Consider the following 16,184-nt stretch of genomic DNA (forward strand, 5'->3'; position numbering starts at 1 on the left):
CATTATTCTAGTGACTCCACTATTTGACTATTAACTCCTTGAGGACAGGTAGTGTTTTGCTCATTATCGAATACTCAATGCTGACCCATAGAGCCTGGCTTTCGTAGGCATTCAATAAATACTTGTTAGATAAATAAAGACTGCCATAGTCTAATAATTACATAGTAATTACTACCTATTTTAAGAGTAAGCCCTTAAGAGTAAGACCTGTTAGGTGCTGCTTCAAGTCCTTTCCATGACTATGCTTCTCCTTTTCTAGGACTGTGCTTATTTTCATCAAGAAAAAGAAAAAGAAATATTGGATTAACATTTGCTACATTTCTAAATGATGTCCTGACTAAAAGCTATAGATTTCTCTTGAAGCAGATGATTTTTGTAACCAAGACATCTTTCAAAGAAGATGTGCCCAATTCTCTAATCCCCTGTTGTCAAATGTGGCAAACAGGAGTAGACAAGGGCACTGGTTCTCAAACTTTATTATCTTGGAACACTTCACACCCACCAAAATGATTGAAGAGTCCAAAGAGCTTTTATTTATCAATATTTGTGGTTTTACCTATCAATATGGTTTTATCTATAAATATTTGCCATATTAGAAATAAAAACTAAGGACTTTAAAAAATAGTTATCAATTCATTTAAAATATCAATAAGAAACCCATTACATTTTAACATAATGCATTTTTATGCTGAAACTGTGTTTTTCCCCAAAATTAGAAGAGTGCTTTTGTAAATTTAATGTCTGGCTTAATTTAAAAAAAAAAAGAAAAAGAAAGCAGTTGGATTCTCAAGTCTGCTTCATGCAGTTTGTTGTGATTCACATGTCATATGGAAAGCTTCAGTATGCATTCATGGGAGAATGAAGTGAAAAAGGTAAATATTCTTAGAATTATTATGAAAATATTTTTAACCTAGCAGAATTTCAGAAAGAATTAGTCCCTGAACCACCCTTTGAGAACTGCTGAGCTAAGGTTTAAATAGAAGAGCCAAGTATGTGCACAAAGAATGATAAAAGAGGCAGAGAAATAAATCAAGTTAGTGTTGATTTTGTGCAGGAATTGTTCATATTCCAATCTGAATTAGTAATTTTAAAAGGTGATGTGACAGGGTCTCCTGGGTGGCTCAGTCATTAAAGCGTCTGCCTTCGGCTCAGGGCGTGATCCTGGCGTTCTGGGATCGAGCCCTACTTCAGGCTCCTCCGCTGGGAGCCTGCTTCTTCCTCTCCCATTCCCCCTGCTTGTGTTCCCTCTCTCGCTGGATGTCTCTCTCTCTGTTGAATGAATAAATAAAATCTTTAAAAAAAAAAAAAAAGGTGGTATGACAGCCCTGTGTAACAGCAATGCAAATAGTATACAAGGAGTATATTTTAAGCAGAATGCAATCTTTTTTTTAACAAAAAATAGCTTCTTTGAGGTTTGATTCTATAAGTTTACAATTCAATGTACAATTTGATGAGTTTTAATGAATTTATAAAGTTGTGTAACCATCACTATAATCTCATTTAAGAATACTTCCATCAACTCAAAAAAGGCCAAAAATGAAACCCAAAACACTGTTTTGTTTCCATTTGCTGTAAAACTCTGCTTCCACCTCCAACCCCAGGTGCATTCTGTCTCTGTAATTTTCTCTTTTCTAGAAATTTCGTTTAAACAGAATCATGTAAGCTTAACTGTTGGCTTCTCTAACTTAGCATAATGTTTTTGAAGTTCATCCAAGTTGAATGTATTAATAATTCCTTCTTTTTTGTGTGTGTGTTACAGAGTAGTATTCCATTGTATGGAAATACCAAATTGTACATAGATATTGTGAGGTAAGATGTCTCTCACTCATCTTGTTTATCCACTCACTAGCTGATGGGTATTTGGATTATTTCTAGGTTTCGGCTGCTGTGAACATAATGTCCATTCATATACAAATATTTGTGGTACCTAGGAAGAGAATTGCTAGGTTACATGGTAAATATATATATATATATAACATTTTACAAAACTGTCAAACTGCTTTGCAAAATGTATGTACCATTTTACATTTCCACTCACAATATATGAGGGTCCCAGATTCTCTGCTTCTTCTCCAACATTTAGTATCTTAAGTCATTTAAATTTTAGCCATTCTAGTAGGGTATGTGGTATATGTAATAGTAAATAACTGTGATTTAAAATTACATTTTCACAGGGTGCCTCAGTGGCTTCAGTTGCTTAAGCATCTGTCTTTGGCCCAGGTCCTAATCCCTGGGTCCTGGGATTGAGCCCCATGTCGGGCTCCCTGATCAGTGGGGAGTTTGCTTCCCTTTCTGCTTCTTCTTTTGCCCCTTCCCCAGCTCGTTCTTGCTCTCTGCTCTCTCTCCCAAATAAATAAATAATTTAAAAAATAGATAAAATTACCTTTTCACAATGAATAATGACACTGAGTGTCTTTTCATATGCTTAGTTGCTATTCATATATTTTCATTGCCTCGTGTCTATTAAAGTCTTTTTGCCCATTTTTTTAGATTGGGTTGTTGGTTTCCTTAATTTTGGTTTTTAGGGATTATTTTTTTAAGGGGTTCTTAATATTTTCTGGATACAGATTCTTTATTAGATATATGTTTGCAAATATTTTCTTCCAGTCTATGGCTTCTTATCATTATTTTTCATTCTTAAGGGTGTCGTGCAGAGCAAAAGTTTTTAACTTTAATGGAGTCTGATTTATCAATATGACTGTCATCATATCTAAGAAATCTTTGCCTAACCTAAGGTTAAAAAGGTTTTTCTCTCAGGTTTTTCTCTGTAAGTGTTATGTTCTACTTACTGTCTTGATTACTACAGCTTTATAGTAAATTTTGAAATGAGGTCAAATAAGTCCTCAAACTTAGTTCTTTTTTAAACCCATATTAGCTATTTTTGGTCTTTTGGATTTCCATACAAATTTTAGCATTAGCTTATCAATTTTCACCAAAAAAAGTCTATTGGTATTTACATAAGAATTGAATTGAATCTGTGAATCAATTTTGAGAAAAGAGATTATCTTAACAATATTGAGTCTTCCGATTTGCAGACTTGGGGCATATCTACATTTATTTTGGTCTTTAATTTTTCTTGATAATATCCTATAATTTTATATGTACACTCTGCACTTCTTTTGTTAAATTTATTCCTGAATATTTTTATACTGTTGTGAATGTAATTTTTCTTAATTTCGTTTCTAATTGGTGTATACTGGTATTATATTCATATTTTCTTGCCTGTTGCACTGGCTAGAAGCTGCAGTCCAATGTTCAATAGCAGTGGCAAGAGTGGTTAGCTGTGTTTTATACCTAATATTGAGGGAAAGCATTGTCTTTCATCTTTAAGCATGATGTTAGTTGTAGGTTTTATATAGCTGCCTTCTATCAAATTAAAGAAGGTTTATTCTATTCCTAGTTTGTCGAGAGCTTTATTGTGTTTGTTGGATTTTATCAAATGCCTCACTTTCATTGATTTTGTCTATTGTTCTGTTGTTTTTTAAAAAATTGATTTCTGCCATGATCTTTATTATTTCCTTCATTTTAGTTACTTTGGGTTTGATTTGCTCTTCTTTTCTAATTTCTTAAGTTGAGAGCTTAGTTAATTGGATTATTTTTAGGTTATTGATTTTAAATCTTGTTTCCTTCCTAAAACAAGCATTTAAGGCTATACATTTCCCTCTGTGTACTGCTTTACCTGTATACCATTAGTTTTGATATGTCATGATTTAATGTTCATGCACTAGTTATTTTTTCTTGTTTATGTATATTTTTTAAAAATTGAATTAATGTGTAGTGTATTATTAGTTTCAGAGGTAGAATTCAGTGATTCTTTTGTTTGTTTCTTTTAATTTAAATCCAATTAATTAACATATAATATATTATTGGTTTCACAGTTAGAGGTCAGTGATTCATCAGTCTTAAATAATAACCAGTGCTCATTACATCACATACCCTCCTTAATGCCCATCACCTAGTTGCCCCATCCCCCCCCCCAGCAACCCTTAGTTTGTTTCCTATGATTAAGAGTCTCTTATGGTTTCTCTCCTTTTCTGGTTTCATCTTGTTTTATTCCCCCCCTTCCCCTATGATCCTCTGTTCTGTTTCTTAAATTCCACATATCAGTAAGAACATATAATTGCTTTTCTCTGATTGAGTTATGTCTCTTAGCATAATACCCTCTAGTTCCATCCACATCATTGAAAATAGCAAGATTTCATTTTTTGTTGGGTGAGTAATATTCCATTGTATATATATTACCACATCTTCTTTATCCATTCATCTGTCCATGGACATCTGGGTTCTTTCCATAGTTTAGCTATTGTGGTCATTGCTGCTATAAACATTGGGGTGCAGGTGCCCCGTCAGATTACCACATTTGTATCTTTGGGGTAAAGAACCAGTAGTGCAATTGCTGAGTCGTAGGGTAGATCTATTTTCAACTTTTTGAGGAACCTCCATACTGTTTTCCAGAGTGGCTGCACCAGCTTGCATTCCTACCAACAGTGTATGAGGGTTCGCCTTTCTCCACATCCTCGCCAACATCTGTCATTTCCTGACTTGTTAATTTTAGCCATTCCAACTGGTGTGAGGTGGTATCTCACTGTGGTTTTGATTGTGTTTCCCTGACGCCAAGTAATGTGGAGCACTTTTTCATGTGCCTGTTGTCCATTTGGATGTCTTCTTTGGAGAAATGTCTGTTCATGTCTTCTGCCCATTTCTTGATTGGATTATTTGGTCTTTGGGTGTTGAGTTTGATAAGTTCTTTATAGATTTTGGATACCAGCCCTTTACTTGATATGTCATTTGCAAATATCTTTTCCCAATCTGTCAGTTGTCTTTTGGTTTTGTTGACTGTTTCCTTTGCTGTGGAAAAGCTTTTTCCCTTGATGAAGTCCCAGTCGTTCATTTTTGCTTTTGTTCCCCTTGCCTTTGGAGACATGTCTAGCAAGAAGCTGCTGTGGCCGAGGTCACAGAGGTTGTTGCCTGTGTTCTCCTATAGGGTTTTGATGGATTCCTGTCTGACATTTAGGTCTTTCATCCATTTTGAGTCCATTTTTGTGTATGGTGTAAGGAAATGGTCCAGCTTCATTCTTCTGCATGTGGCTGTGCAATTATCCCAACACCACTTGTTGAAGAGACTGTCCTTTTTCCATTGGATGTTCTTTCCTGCTTTGTCAACGATTAGTTGACCATAGAGTTGAAGGTCCATTTCTGGGTTCTCTATTCTATTCCATTGATCAATATGTCTGTTTTTGTGCTGGTACCATACTGTCTTGATGATTATAGCTTTTGTAATATAGCTTGAAGTCCAGAATTGTGATGCCACCAGCTTTGGTTTTCTTTTTCGACATTCCTTTGGCTATTCGGGCTTTTCTTGTTCCATACAAATTTTAAGACTATTTGTTCCAGCTCTGTGAAAAAAGTTGATGGTATTTTGATAGGGATTGCACTAAATGTGTAGATTGCTCTAGGTAGCATAGACATTTTAACAATATTTGTTCTTCCAATCCATGAGCATGGAATATTTTTCCATTTTTTGTGTCTTCCTTAATTTCTTTCATGAGTGTTCTATAATTTTGTGAGTACAGATCCCTTGCGTCTTTGGTTAGGTTTATTCCTAGGAATCTTATGGTTTTGGGTGCAATTATAGATGGGATTGACTCCTTAATTTCTCTTTCTTCTGTCTCATTGTTCGTGTATAGAAATGCCACTCATTTCTGTGCATTGATTTTATATGACTCATCATCAGGGAAATGCAAATCAAAACCACAATGAGATATCATCTTACACCTGTGAGAATGGCTAAAGTCAAAAAGACAAAAAAATAACAAGTGTTGGCAAGGATGTGGAGAAAAACGAACCTCATGTACTGTTGGTGGGAATGTAAATTGGTACAGCCACCATGGAAAACAGCATGGAGGTTCCTCAAAAAATTAAAAATAGGAATACCATACGCTCCAATAATTCCTCTATGTGGTATTTACCCAAAGAAAATGAAGACACCAATTCAAAAAGATATACGCACCCCTATGTTTATTGCAGTATTATTTATAATAGCCAGGAAATGAAAACAACCTAAGTGTCCATCAATAGGTGAATGGATAAAGAAGATGTGTTTTATCATGAATGAAAGAAGAGAGATCACAAACAACACTGGTGAAATACAAACAATTATGAGAACATGTCATAAACAACTATATGCCAACAAATTAGGCAATCTGGAAGAAATGGATGCATTCCTAGAAACAAATAAACTACCAAAATTGAAACTGGAAGAAATAGAAAACCTGAACAGACCCATAACCGGCAAGGAAATTGATGCAGTAATCAAAAATCTGCCAACAAACAAGAGTCCAGTGTCAGATGGCTTCCTAGGGGAATTCTACCAAACATTTAAAGAAGAATTAATACTTATTCTTCTGAAGCTGTTTCCAAAAATAGAAATGGAAGTAAAACTTCCAAACTCTTTCTATGAAGCCAGCATTGCCTTGATCCCAAAGACAGATAAAGACACCACCAAAAAGGAGAACTACAGACCAATATCGCTGATGAACATGGATGCAAAAATTCTCACCAAGATACTAGCCAATAAGATCCAGCAGTACATTAAAACAGGGACCAAGCAGGATTTATTCCTGGGCTTCAAGGGTGGTTCAAATCCACAAATTAATTAATGTGATATGCTGCATAAATGGAAGGTCAAGAACCATACGATCCTCTCAATAGATGCAGAAAAAGCATTTGACAAAGTACAGCATCTTTCTTGATTAAAACTCTTCACAGTGTAGGGATAGAGAGAGCATGCCTCAATATCATAAACGCCATGTATGAAAAACCCACAGCAAATGTCATTCTCAATGGGGAAAAACTGAGAGTTTTCCCCTAAGGTCAGGAACACAACAGGGATATCCACTATCACCACTGTTTTTCAACATAGCACTAGAAGTCCTAGCCTCAGCAGTCAGACAACAAAAGAAATAAAAGGCATCCAAATTGGCAAAGGAGAAGTCAAACTCTCACTCTTCACAGATGACATGATACTCCATGTGGAAAACCCAAAACACTCCACCCCAAAATTGCAGTAGAGATATTTTTAAATTTCCCTTGTGATTTCTTCTTTGATCTGTGAATTACTTAGAAGCATATTGTTTAATTTCCAACTATATAGAGATTTTCCAGATTTCCTTCTATTATTGGTTTCGAATTTAATTCCAGTATGGTCAGAGAACATACTTTGTATGATTTCAATCCATATAAATGTATGGTGACTTGTTCTATCATCTAGTATACGGTATATTCTAGAGAATCTTTCATGTGTACTAGAAAGAATGTATATTCTACTGTTGTTGGGTGGAATGTTCTAGTTGTTTAATAATATTGCTCAGGTATTCTATATCCTTTCTGATTTGCTTTCTAGTTAATTATCAATTAGTATTATCATTAGTGAGAGAGAAATATTGAAATATCCAACTGTAATAGCTGAATAGTCTGTTTTTCCTTTCAAAGTTATCAATTTTTGCTTCACATATTTTGGGGTTCTTTTGTTACATGCAAGTATATTTGGAATTGCTTTATCTTTTGGATGAATTGGCCCTGTTGTCATTATGAAATGTTCCTCTCTGTCTCTAGTGATTTTCTTAAAGTCTATTTTAATATAGCCTCTCTAGCTTTCTTGTGGATAGTGTTTCCTTGGTATATGTTTTCCCATCCTATGACTTTCAATCTATTGTATTTTTTTTAATGGTTCCATCCTATCGTTTAATAACTTTTTCTTAACCTTAAAGGAATGTATTATGGAATGATACATCTTGGGACAAAGGAAATATGTATTTGAAATTCAGCAGTTGCTTCAGTTTGTCCTCCTTATAGTTTCACTGAACTTGCATTTAATGCATTTTATTACATTTTTATAAAATGTCATCTCAGCTCCTTTGAACATGTATCTATCTGCACACTTATACACTTACAGATTTTTTGAAATTGTGCATACTTAATATAGAGATAGTCAATTTCTAAAATTTTTAATTTATTATTTTTTAATTATTATTGTTTTAATTCCAATGTAGTTAACACACAGTGTTACATTAGTTCCAGGTGTATAATATAGTGACTCAACAATTCCATACATCACCCAGTGCTCATCACGACAAGTACATCACCTTAACCCCCGTGACCTATTTCACCCATTCCCCTCCCACCTCCACTCTGGTAACCATCAGTTTGTTCTCTATAGCTAAGAGTCTGTTTCTTAGTTTCTGTTTCTCTCTCTCTTCTTTGCTCATTTGTTTTGTTTCTTAAATGACACATATGAGTGAAATCACGTGGTATTTATCCTTCTCTGACTTATTTCTCTTAGCATTATACTCTCTAGCCCCATCCTTGTTACAAATGGCAAGATTTCATTCTTTTCTATGGCTGAATAATATTCCCTTGTGTATATATACCACATCTTCTTTATCCATTCATCTATTGATGAACACAGCTGCTTCCATAGTGTGGCTATTATAAATAATGCTGCAATAAACATAGGGGTACCTGTATCCCTTTGAATTGGTGTTTTTGTATTTTTTAGGTAAATACCCAGTAGTGCAATTACTGGATAGTATGGTAGTTCTATTTTTAACTTTTTGAGGAAACTCCACACTGTTTCCACAGTGGCTGCACCAGTTTGCATTCCCAACCAATAGTGCAAGAGGGTTCCTTTTTGTCCATATCCTTGCCAACACTTGTTGTTTCTTGTGTTTTTAATTTTAGCCATTCTGACAGGTGTGAGGTAATATTTCATTGTAGTTTTGATTCTCATTTCCTTGATGATCAGTGATGTTGAGCATCTTTTCATGTGTCTGTTGGCCATCTCTATGTCTATTCATGGCTATTCATGTCTTCTGCCCCCTTTTTAATTGAATTATTTGAAATTTTTTGAGGTGTTGAGTTATATAAGTCCTTCATATACTTTGGGTACTAACCCTTTATTGGATATGTCATTTGTAAATATCTTCTCCCACTCAATAGGTTGCCTTTTTGTTTTGTTGACTGTTTCCTTCATTGTGCAGGAAATTTTTATTTTGATGTACTCTCAGTAGTTTATTTTTGCTTTTATTTCTCTTGCCTCAGGAGACATATCTCGAAAAATGTTGCTACAGCTGATGTCAGAGACATTATTGCCTCTGCTCTCTTCTAAGATTTTTATGGTTTCAGATATCACATCTAGATTTTTAATCCATTTTGAGTTTATTTTTGTATATAGTATAAGAAAGTAGTCAAATTTCATTCTTTTGCATGTAGCTGAACTGTTTTCCCAAGACCGTTTGTTGAAGAGATTGTCTTTTCCCATTGGATAGTCTTTCCTGCTTTGTCAAAGATTAATTGATCATGTAGTTGTGGGTTTATTTCTGGGTTTTCTATTCTGTTCTATTGATCTATGTGTCTATTTTTGTGCCATTACCATAACTGTTTTGATTACTGTAGCTTTGTAATATAACTTGAAGTCCAGAATTGTGATACCTCCAGTTTTGCTTTTCTTTTTCAAGATTGCTCTGGCTATTCAGAGTCTTTTGTGTTTCCATACAACTTTTAGGATTCTTTGCTCTAGTTCTGTGAAAAATGCTCTTGGTATTGTGGTAGAGAGTGCACTGAATGTGTAGATTACTATGGGTAGTATAGAAGTTTTAACAATATTTGTCTTCCAATCCATGAGCATGGCATGTCTTTACATTTCTTGGTGTCCTCTTCAATTTCTTTCATCAATGTTTTATAGTTTTCAGAATACAGGACTTTCACCTCTTTGGTTAGGTTTAGGTATCTTAGTATTATTTTTGGTGCAGTTGTAAATGGGATTGTTTTCTGAATTTCTCTTTCTGCTACTTCATAGTGTATACAAATCCAACAGATTTCTGCACATTGATTTTTTTCCAACTTTGTTGAATTCATTTATCAGTTCTAGTAGTTTTTTGGTGGAGTCCTTTGTGTTTTCTGTATATACTATCATGTCATCTGCAAATAGTGAAAGTTTTACTTCTTCCTCCCTGAAATAAAAAGCATTTCTTTTTGTTGTCTGATTGCTGTGGCTAGGACTTCCAGTACTATGATGAGTAAAAGTAGTGAGAGTGGATATCCTTGTCTTGTTCCTGTCCTTAGGGGAAAAGTTCTCAGTTTTTCCCCATTGAGTATGATGTTCACTGTGGGTTTTTCATATATGGCCTTTATTATGTCGAGGTATGTTACCTCTAAACCTACTTTGTGGAGGACTTTTATCATGAATAGATGTTGTACTTTGTCAGATGCTTTTTCTGCATCTATTGAAATGATCATACGATTTTTTCCTTTTATTGATATGATGTATCATGTTGATTGATTTGTAAACCACCCTTGCATCCTGGGAATAAATCCCACTTGATTGTGGTGAATGATTTTTTTAATGTATTATTTTTTTTTAAGATTTTATTTATTTATTTGACAGAGAGAGACACAGCCAGTGAGAGGGGGAACACAAGTAGGGAGAGTGGGAGAGGAAGAAGCAGGATCCCAGCGGAGCAGAGAACCTGATGCAGGGCTCGATCCCAGGACCCTGGGATCATGCCCTGGGCCGAAGGCAGACGTTTAATGACTGAGCCACCCAGGCGCCCCTTTTTAATGTATTATTGAATTTGGTTTGCTATTATTTTATTGAAGATTTTTGCATCTATGTTTATCACAAATATTGGCCTTTTATTCTCTTTTTTTTATGGTGTCTTTATCTGGCTTTGGTATCAGGGTAATGCTGGCCTCATAGAATGAATCTAGAAGTTTTCCCTCCACTTTTATTTTTTGAAAGTTTGAGAAGAATAGGTGTTAATTCTTTAAGTGTTTGATAGAATTCACCTGTGAAGCCATCTAGTCCTGGACTCTTGTTTGTTGGGAGTTTTTTGATTACTGATTCAATCTCCTTGTTGGTAATTGGTCTGTTCAAATTTTCTATTTCTTCCTGCTTCAGTTTTGATAAATTATATGTTTCTATGAATTTATCCATTTTTTTCTTGGTTGTCCAATTTGTTGGCATATAGTTTTTAATATTCTCTTACAACTGTTTGCATTTCTGTGGTGTTGGTTGTTTTTTGTCCTCTTTCATTTGTGATTTTGCTTCTCTCTCTCTCTTTGAGTCTGGCTAGAAGTTTATCATTTTGTTGATCTTGTCAAAGAACCAGCTCCTGGATTCATTGATCTGTTCTGTTTGCTTAGTTTCTGTGTCATTTATTTCTGCTCTAATCTTTATTGTTTCCTTCCTTCTTCTGGTTTTAGATTTTGTTTGTTGTTCTTGTTCTAGTTCTTTTAGGTGTAACATGGTTAATAGGTTTCCCAAAGATAGATTAATACTGCCTTAATTCTGATAAAATATATTTCACCAGGAGAACTCCATTTCTTCCTTTTTGCTTTATGCTAGTATTATTATATATATTATACCTATATATGTTATAAACTGAATAATACAATAATATATTTATTGCATTGAACAAACATGTTTTTCAAAGAAATTATGAAAAGAGAGAAAAATTACATGCTCTTTTATACTTACCCACATATTTACTATTTTCCATGCCCTTCTTTCCTTCCTGAAGATCAAGTTATTGTCAAGCATCATTTTCTTTAGTATTTCTTAGAAGACAGGTCTGCTAGCAACAACTTCTCTGTTTTTATTTCTCTGTAAATATCTTTCTTTACCTTCATCTTTGAAGACTAGTTTCATTGGATATAGAATTCATAGTTGATCTCTTTTGTTTTTTCTTTCAGCACTTTGAATCTGTCATTCCACTATCCTCATTTGTTTCTGAGAAGTCAGACAGTAGTTCTATTTTTATTTCCCCTACATATAATGAGTCATTTTTCTTTTGAAGCTTTTGTAATTTTTTCCTTGTTTTTGGCTTTCAGTTTGGCTACCATGAGTTTAGGTGTGGTTCTCTTTATGTTTATCTTTTTTGGGGTTTGTTGAGATTCTCTACCTGTAAGTTTTGCTTTGTTTCTCTTAAATCAAATTTGGGAAGGTTTCAGCCATTATTTCTTCAAATACTTTTCCTACTCATTTTCTTCCTCTTTTCCTTCAGGGACTCCCATTAACACATGTTGGAATCCTTACTATTATCCTGCAAGTCTCTGATGCTCTGTTCATTTTCCTCCATCCTTTTTACATCTATCTAGTCTTTGAATTGAATCATTTCTGTTGATGTGTCTTCAAGCTTACTGATTCTTCTACCATCTCAATTCTAATGTTGACCTTATCTAGTGAAACTTTCATTTCAATTGTACTTTTCAACTCTCAAATTTCAGTTTTTAGTAACTTTTATTTATTAAGATTTCCAATTTGTTTGTTATTATCATATTTTCAATTCTTTGAACATATTTATAATACTTTCTTTGAAGTTTTTGTCTGTGAAATCCAACATCTGGACCCCCCTCACAATAATTTTCTATTCACAGAAAGCTATCTTTTGCTTTGCTAATGGGTCTGATATGTTTTTGCTCTCATCTCTCATCTTTCATGAAAGGATATCAGTAATTGTCAAATAATATAGGGACTTACATAGTTGTTTTTTTGACAATTTATATAAGGCATAATATGAGGTATTATTTATTTACTTAATAATAGATAGAAATCTATCTGCAGTGACTGTTTCTATCAGATCCTTGTTGTGGGTTAAGTAGTATATCCAAAAATTCATGTCCAGAACTTCAGAATGTGACCTTGTTTGGAAATAAGTTCTTTGAAGATGTAATTTCTTAAGGATTGAGATTAAATCATTCTGGATTTGAGTGAACCTTAAATCCAATGATTGATGTCCTTATAAGAAGGGGAGAGGACACAGAGGCAGATGGAGATTATATAAAGTTGGAGGCAGAGATTGATGGATGCCTCTTGTAAGCCAAGGGATGCCAAGGATTCCTAAGAGTCACCAGAAGCTAGGAAGAGTAATTGAACTGATTTTTCCTCAGAGCCTCCAGAAGGAATCAATCTGCCTCCATTTTGATTTCAAAGTGCTAGTTTCCAGAACCATGAGAGAACAAATTTCTTTATTTTAAGCCACCCAGTTTGTGGTACTTCGTTATAGCAGCCTTGAAAACTAATATATTCCTTTTTCTTCTCTCTCTTTTCTTAATAGAGGATGTGCAACAGAAAATTCTGGGATTGGTTATTTTCTGTGACTGCTACCACTCGTTGACTGAAAGCCTAGAGCAGAGTTTCCATTCACTGATTAATTATTCATTCAGCAAATATTTAACGAACCCCCTAAAATGTGTTAAGCTCTGTGCTAGGTACTAGGAAAATAACATGGGATAAAACAAACAATTTCTCTTCCCTTATACAGCATACCTTTTTAACAGAAATTTTAAATTAATAAAAAAAACTGTCTAAGGTCATAAAAGTGTCCCTTAAGAAGGTTACTTAAAATGAATCCACTAAAGTAGTATTATAGACTGTATGTTTGTGACCCCTGCCGCCAAATTCATATACTGAAGCCCTAACTCCCAGTATAACTGTATTTGGAGATAGGGACTCTACAGAAGTAAATAAACTTAAATGGGGCCATAAGTGAGGGGCCTTGATCCCATAGAATTAGTGTCTTTATGAAAAGAGACACCAAAGAGCTCTCACCTCTTCCCCACCCTCTTTGAGAACACAGCTAGGAAAGGCCATATGAGGACAGAGCAAGAAGGTAGTCATCTATAAGCCAGGAAGGGAGCTCTTATCAAGAATGAATGCTGTCAGATCTTGATCCAGGACTTCTAGCATCCAGAACTATAAGAAAAATAAACGTGTTTTTAAGCCACCCCGCCTGTGGTATTTTGTTATAGCAGCCCAAGCAGTTGATACAAACAAGAACCAAATATCTATGGTAGTTGGTGAGAAAGGGGTACTTTTTATCCTTATAAAATTGTGAAATGGATTTGATTAAACTTACATTTTAGAAAGTTTAGGTATAATTGCCACCACATACTAATTCTTCGAACAAACACAGAATGAACCAAGTACTAATTGTTTCTGGGGGAAGATGCACATTTTTTTTTTCTTTTTGGACTTTCAGTACAGATAATTGAGTTCACTATTCTCTACTGTTCCAGCAGAATATTAGCTTTGCTCTGGGCCAGTCCCTATATAAATTTTTATTGCTGCTATAGCCATAAATTTAATGACAATACAACACAAATTTATTACCTTATAATTCTGGAAGTCAGAAGTCTGAAATAGGTCACATGGAACTAAAACTAGATGTCAGTAAAGCTTCTTTCCTTCTGGAGGCTTTAGGGAAGAATCTGTTTCTTGATTTTCCCACTGTTGAGAGGGTGCCCACATTTCTTGGCTCATGGACCTCTTCCATCTTCAAGCCAACAAATGCATCACTCTGACCTTCTAGGCCCCCCTCTTCCCATCGTTACATCATCTTTTCTAGCTCATTTATCTCCTTTTCCATCTTTTAATCCTTATGATTGCATTGGGCTCACTCAGATAATCTACAATAATATCTGCATTTTTAAATCTTTAACTTAATCATACCCACAAAGTCCCTTTTGCCATATAAGGTAACATATTCACATGTTGCTAGGATTAGTACATAGATATCTTTGGAGGGGCATTATTCTGTCTACTGCAGTCCCTATTCCTGTTTTATTTTATTATTTTATGACACTTCTTTATTCATCATTTTTCTGTTCCTATTCCAATTCTGCTTTCCCTCACCCCCATTCCCAAGCACCCACTTTAACGTATTTTGTGTGTCTTTGGTTATATAAGTATCATTGAGTGATATATACAGTGTTTGGTGAATACATGTGTTTTGTTTTTTGTAAAGATATTTGTTTGTTTATTTATGTGTTTGTTTACTTATCTGAGAGAGAGAGAGAGAGAGAGAGAAAATGCAGGCCAGGGAAGGAGCAGAGAGGGAGGGACAAGCAGACTCTGCCCATCGGGAGGCTGGATCCCATGATCTTGAGATCAAGATCTAAGATCATGATCTTGGTTGGTCTGGAAGCAAGAGTCGGACACTCAACCAACTGAGCCACCCAGGTGTCCCACATGTATTTATTTTTTAGTTTACACATATCATCTTAGATACAGACCCAATTTGTTTCTTTTTTTTCATTTAGCATAATTTTTAAAATTTCTTTGTGGTTATCTGTATTTTCTGCAGTGGATTTGTTTACTGATTTTTTTTAGCTTATTTTTTAAGTGTGCAATTTAGCATTTTTTTTGTATGGTCACAACATTGCACAGCAATCACCACTATTTGATTCCAGAGTATTTTCATTATCCCAAAAGGAAACCTCAAACCCATTAGTAATTACTCCCCACTTTCCCTTTCCCCAGCCCCTGGAAACTACTGATCTACTTTCTGTTCTTATGAAGCTGTAGAAAGATCTGTCCATGTCATACAGGTACATCTGGGTCTGAGCTCCTGAATTCTGTATTCTGTCAAGCACTTTTTACTTCTCCATTGCTCTAATGATGGACTCCTAGGGTGCCTCCAGCAAGTTCCTCCCACAAGCAGTGTTGTCATGAACATGCCCCTCCATAAACCTGTACAGCAGTTTCTCTGCAGATACACCCAAGAGTGGGATTGCTAGGTTCTAGGTGTGCACACGCACCACTTCACTAACAGATTGCTCACTCAGGTGGCTAGTCCACTTCAAACTCATCATAGCAGCACACAAGGATTTCCTGTTTTCCACTTTTTACTAACACTCGGTTTCATTCAACAAATTTTGCTAATCTTATTGGAGTCTAGAAGTATCTGATGTTTTAATTTTCACTTCTCTGATCATTAGAGAGATTGACCATCTCATCATAAGCTTACTAGTCTTTCAGCCTTCCCAATTAGTAATTATGCATATTCAAATCATTTATAATTTTATTATTGTTTCCTGTTTTTTTCCATGTTGAGCCACAGGAGTCCCTCGTTTATTATAGATATTCAAACATTGCAAACATTCTTTTCTGTGACCATCTGTTCATTGATATCCTCTGTTGAACAAAATCCTTAATTTAATGCAGTTGAATCCATCTTTTTTTTTACTTATAATTTGTGCTTTTAGAGTTTTGTTTAAGAAATAATTTCCCACTCTAACTGTCTCAAAAGAATTACTTTATATTCTCTTCCATTAGTTTTATAATTTTACCTTTTATGTTTAGGTCTTTATTCTATGTGAGATTTCCTTTATATATGATGTAAAAT

This window comes from Ursus arctos, unplaced genomic scaffold, assembly GCF_023065955.2.
Source record: "Ursus arctos isolate Adak ecotype North America unplaced genomic scaffold, UrsArc2.0 scaffold_15, whole genome shotgun sequence".
In the NCBI taxonomy this organism is placed as follows: Eukaryota; Metazoa; Chordata; class Mammalia; order Carnivora; family Ursidae; genus Ursus; species Ursus arctos.